Genomic DNA, 6,678 nt, shown 5'->3' with positions numbered 1-6,678 from the left:
GTCTTCGTATCCTTCCTAACTTCTTAATTGCACGCAACGTAATATCATTATCCTCATTGGGAGGGTCTACTCTCTACAGATATTATTTTTTTCTGGTTAGCACATCAAGTTCCTTTTCGAAGTTTGCGCACGCATACGATTCTCTCTCATCGTTACGTCTTATATTCTTTCTGATGTAGAGATGCTACAAACTGTCTATTATTGTTTACTTTCTTTTCAACAGCGTACATATATTTTTCTTTATTAAATTGGGAAAATAGCCGCTCGTTCTCGTTACTTTACCGGAAAGAGCGTACATTTCTTGTTTTATGGCAAAAGTCGAGAGTGAAGAAAAGAAGAAAAAGGATACCCGTGGTCGCAGAAGATGGAAAAGGGTGGAGGAAAGTATAAATCCACATCAGTATCTCGAGAATTAATTGCGACGTGAGCATATAAAGAACCATTAAGGTGCCTCTATCTCGAAAAACAGAGATTAGTGTCACGGATAATAAATTTTGGTTAATTAGGATCAAGTCGTCGCGTTGGAAGTTTCCTCTTCATTGAGATGGAGCGGCATTCATACACTGCACTATTTAAAATCGCGTAGGATGGAAGCAACTTTATATCGATCAATGTAATGAAACAAAGGAGCAATTACCGTGGTGAACTTTAAAACAATGCACCTTGACGAGAAACTAAAGTTTATAAGATTTATCTATGTTGAAGACATTATCTTTTCTACTAGCGGATCATCATAAGAATTAATATTCGGTATTAAATTAAATTGTTAATGTTAGGCAGTTTCTAATTAACGACTACAGAGAGCTAAGTCTTAGATCGAATCGAGGAAAAGTTTACTAGGTCGAAGGTATGTATCCATTGTGGTTCATTAAAAATTTCCTCGTTTTAATCCATTATCGCGAAAAGATTGATAAAGTTCATATAAGGTTTGTTTGTTAATTAATTTACGCTCCCAACTTCCATAGAGAGCGTAACATTTTACAATGATTAAATTCTGTTATTTTTATAATTTTTAACTAATAAAGATAATTAATAAAACAAGTCAATTTTAATTTAAAAATTGGTACACTGCGTTAAAAGAACTATTTTAATACAAATTTTGAGTCATTTCCGCCTGAACTCGATCTTAATAGAGCATCAATAAAAGAAAGATGAAAAATTTTATAAATGCAATGACTAAAAAACGTCATTTAGTTTAAAAATCTTACAATATGTTGGTTTGGGAGATGTATCTATACCTACACCTATATTTTTTGTTATCTATGCTTGGACGCCTCTAATTATTAATTTATTTTTATTTTATAATTGGTAATGACACTTCAAAAATCTGTTGAATTTTTAGCTCTTTTATTCTAAAAAATTAATAAATCAATAAACTAGCATTTCCATTGAAAAAACAATAATATAGTACATATTTATGCAAGATTTTATATATTTTTTTAGGATTTCTGAGAAAAACCTCCCTCCCTGCACACATACATATCTGGACTAAAACTCATACAACTTGTGTTCAAATTCAAAGAATTATACGCATTATACACTTCTTTACTCTTAAGATATGATAAATTTTAGCACAAAAAACAAACAAGACTCAAACAAATATTTCTTTAACAAAATATATTACTATAAATTTATATTGTATATAATATTATATAATATATATAAGACGCATTTTAAAATATTATTGATTAAAACAACCACACACCACCGTTAAGTCTTTTTTTTAAATTTTACTAGAACAACACAAACGCGCGCTACGCGTGCGCCATTCTTCGGTTTTATGTTAAAAAAAATGATATTTAAAAAAAAATAATATAAAGTTTGTTTAAACTCGATTAATTTTTTTCACAGAAATTAGCTGATTAGAGCGTTAATGTACTAATTAAATTTTAAAATAATATGTTAAAAAATTAAAATAGTAATATGTTGTAAATAATATGTTATAATATCTTATTCTCGATTATATATAATATTTTTTGACAGAAATCAGCTGATAACTGTCAAAAATATTAATCGAGTTTAAAGTATTATATAACCTATTATTTAATACATATTATATTATTTTAATTTTTATAACATTTTAAAAATTAATTAGTAAATTAACGCTTTAATCAGCTGACGCTTTAATCATATATGTCATGTGCTTCAATTAATTTTTTTTCAGTAGTAATATAAGACATTAATCAGACGTTGTGATTGCTCGGTAGATACTGACAAATTATCCAAATTAATTATTATACAACAAATTAATTATATAACAAATTAATCATTTTTTACAATAATCAAGCTTTAAATACACAAGACATCTCGAAAACATTTCTATGAATACGAGAGAGAAAATATTATTGCGGAGAAAGAGACATTCTCTCTCTCAATGTCTCTTAATCAGCTGATTTTTCTGTCAAAAAATATTAATAAAATTTGCTAATTAAATATTCTAGCTTACCTATTTATATTTATATTGTGTATATGTTATAATTTGCTAATTAAATTTTAAAATAATAATATGGTAAAAGTTATAAAATAGTAATACGTTATAATTAATATGTTATAATACCTTATTCTCGATTAATATTTTTTCTTTCTAAAGCCATATCTTTTCGAACGAATCTCTTTCGAGTTTTAATTAATTATTAATATTAAGTCATGTATACATATAGTATCGCGCGCGCGTTATTAGAGTGAAGTTGCCGATGTTTGTAGCCTCGGCCATTACCGAAACGCCGCGAGTATCAGGCAGTTGGAGCTGCGTCCCGCTGTGATTAATTAGTAAGCATAATCGTTGGAAAAGATTTCTAACCTTTGTATTGTAATATTCATCAATCGCATATCATAATTTCAACGTTACTATGTAGTCGTAATTATTCGAAACGTATGTTTCGCGAAAAATTCGATGCAAAATCTCTTACCAACATAACCCAACTTAATCTGTTTTCGTGCGCGCGAATGTGTTGCGATCCGTGGATATATCTATCATTAATTCTAGCTTACATATTTATATTGTGTATGTTATAATGCGAAATAATAAGATTATTCTAATATATGTGTGTATTTTATTTGTTACAGATAGCATTGCGCTACACAGTGCGATTCACACGTCGTGTCGGGAGTGCCGTGTAAAGTTTCGCGCGTCAGGAGTGCCGTGTAAAGTGTCGGGCAATCGTAATTATTGGTATTTTCGCGAGTGTCGTGAATGCTTCGAAGAAGCAATGACGGTCGACCAAGAGAGGAGGAGGAGGCCCGGGGAGGCTTCGGGCGACATCGGGGCAACTGTGAGGTATGTAAAATAAAACATTTTTTCTAAACTGCATTGATTTATGAGATGATTTATGAGATATTCGACACACACATATGTATATACATAATTTGAATATTTTATTTTCAGATCAACGTGCTGTGTACTACAACTCCACTATTGCACCTATCGGTGAGTGAGAAATTGTTTATTTTATAATATTTCTTTAGCGGTAATGGGGATATATATAATGTGTTGAAAATATTAAAAAAGTAACATATGTTTTAAATAATATGTTATAATATCTGATCTGTGATTAATATTTTTTGACAAAAATCAGCTCTGATAATTGTCAAAAATATTAATCGAATTAAAAATATTATAACATCCTTTTCTGAAAAAGGCACATTAAGTCGATTCTTGCAAGTATTGTTGCATCTTTTCCGATGCAAATTAACTGTTTCGATTCGCATTATGCGTTAGCATCGAGAGACTGTCATCGCGAGGGTTAGTAGTTTAACAGTTTGTTCAAAATAAAATTAAATAAAATAATATGTTTTAAATAATATGTTATAACACTAGCGGATCCTGACCTCGATAATGGGGGGGGGGGAGGGGGTTTGCAAAATTATTTTATTTAATATTTTTAGTTTCATGATTAGCTTCTATTCCAGGATCAACGACGTCGATAGCTCTTTAATGTTTGTTTTTCTTTATTTATATTTTTTAAACAAATTCAGCAAAACTGTTTCTTTTAATTTGCCGGGGGGGGGGGTTAACCCCCTCCCCCCCAGGATCCGCCAGTGTATATATATATAAATATATATATATATATTATATAGATATAAAGAATTTCTCGCCTAATTATTTTCATGCAACGAAATTATCTCATCATTTCGTCTTATGTCTGACTTAATCTATACTTAACTCCTTGAATGCGTAATGAGTATAATTTACAGTGTATCTTATACTTATATATATATATATATATAATATATATATAAAAATATAAGATACAATGTAAATTATACTCATTACGCATTCAAGGAATTAAATATAGATTAAGTCAGACATAGGACGAAATGATGAGATAATTTTGTTGCACGACAATAATTAGGCGAAATTCTTTATATCTATATAATATATATACAATATGTATGTATAAGATACACTGTAAATTATACTCATTACGCATTCAAGGAATTAAGTTTAGATTAAGTCAGACATAGGATGAAATGATGAGATAATTTCATGCACGAAAATAATTAGGCGAAATTCTTTATATCTATATTATATATATAATATGTATGTACAAGATACACTGTAAATTATACTCATTACGCATTCAAGGAATTAAATATAGATTAAGTCAGACATAGGACGAAATGATGAGATAATTTCATTGTACGAAAATAATTAGACGAAATTCTTTGTATCTATATAATATATAGATATATTATATATTATATAGATATATTATATATTATATATATATATATATATTATATAGATATAAAGAATTTCACCTAATTATTTTTGTGCAATGAAATTATCTAATCATTTCGTCTTATGTCTGACTTAATCTAAACTTAACTCCTTGAATGCGTAATGAGTATAATTTACAATGTATCTTATACATACATATTGTATATATTATATAGATACAAAGAATTTCGCCTAATTATTTTCGTGCAACGAAATTATCATTATTTCGTCCTATGTCTGACTTAATCTATACTTAACTCCTTGAATGCGTAATGAGTATAATTTACAGTGTATCTTATACTTATATATATATATATATATATATATATATATATAAAAGTATAAGATACAATGTAAATTATACTCATTACGCATTCAAGGAGTTAAGTATAGATTAAGTCAGACATAGGACAAAATGATGAGATAATTTCGTTGCACGAAAATAATTAGGCGAAATTCTTGATATCTAAATAATATATACATTATGTATGTATAAGATACACTGGAAATTATACTCATTACGCATTCAAGGAGTTAAGTATAGGTTAAGTCAGACATAGGACGAAATAATGAGATAATTTCGTTGCACGACAATAATTAGGCGAAATTCTTTATATCTATATTATATATATAATATGTATGTATGTACAAGATACACTGTAAATTATACTCATTACGCATTCAAGGAATTAAATATAGATTAAGTCAGACATAGGATGAAATGATGAGATAATTTCGTTGTACGAAAATAATTAGGCGAAATTCTTTGTATCTATATAATATATATTATATAGATATATTATATATTATATATATATATATATATATATATTATATAGATATAAAGAATTTCGCCTAATTATTTTTGTGCAATGAAATTATCTAATCATTTCGTCTTATGTCTGACTTAATCTATACTTAACTCCTTGAATGCGTAATGAGTATAATTTACAGTGTATCTTATACTTATATATATATATATACACTAGCGGATCCTGACGTCGATAGCTCTTTAATGTTTGTTTTTTTTTATTTATATTTTTTAAACAAATTCAGCAAAACTTTTTCTTTTAATTTGCAAGGGGGTGGGGGTTTTAATCCCCCCCCCAGGATCCGCCAGTGTGTTATAATATACTTTAAACTCAATTAATATTTTTGATAGTTATCAGCTGATAACTCAAAAATATTAATTAAAGTCTTATAAAATATTATTTAAAACATTATATTATTGTATTTAATTTTATTTTGAACAAACTGTCAAACTGCTAACCCTCGCGATGACAGTCTCTCGATGCTACGAATATAACGCACAACGCGAATTGAAGCAGCCAATCAGCATCGCGGAGAAGAGGCAACAATACTTGTGAGAATTGACTTAACATGCCTTTTTTATTTAGAAAGGGATTGTTTACAGTGTTTAACTGACATCACTGCTTATTAGTAGTAATATATTTCAAAATAATAATAATATATTTTTTAATAATAGATTTTATTTAAGAGATTAATAATGAATCATAGATCTCTAGTAAGAGATATTAAGAGACTAAAGTAACGAAAAAGCAGTAGTATACATCAACTGTTAATTGGACGTAGTTATGCAATATGGGGGAAACCAATCATCAATTTTTTCGATTTCGAGATTTTTATTGCAAATTGTATCAGACACAATTTGCAATAAAAATCTCGAGATAAAAAAATTTGGTGGTTGGTTCCATATTGCATAACTGCATCCAATTAATATATATAATTAATTAATTAAAAACTCGAAAAATATTCCGTGTGAATTTACATATTTTGTAGTGCGTTGAAATGTATTTCGTGTGGATACAAGTTAAATGTATTATACTAAAAGCTCGACCTTTGCCGCGTAAACAACCTTCGTCGCGCGAATAACAACAGACCTAGCGCGCTATCGTTCATGCTCTCTAGCTTTGTTGTCATTCACGCGGTGAGACTCG

This window comes from Prenolepis imparis, unplaced genomic scaffold (genome assembly GCF_030444845.1).
Source record: "Prenolepis imparis isolate NDT839.2.m4 unplaced genomic scaffold, iyPreImpa1.0 SCAF_7, whole genome shotgun sequence".
NCBI classification, from domain to species: Eukaryota; Metazoa; Arthropoda; class Insecta; order Hymenoptera; family Formicidae; genus Prenolepis; species Prenolepis imparis.
The sequence above is the reverse complement of the archived record's forward strand: the minus strand, read 5'-3'. Positions refer to the sequence as shown.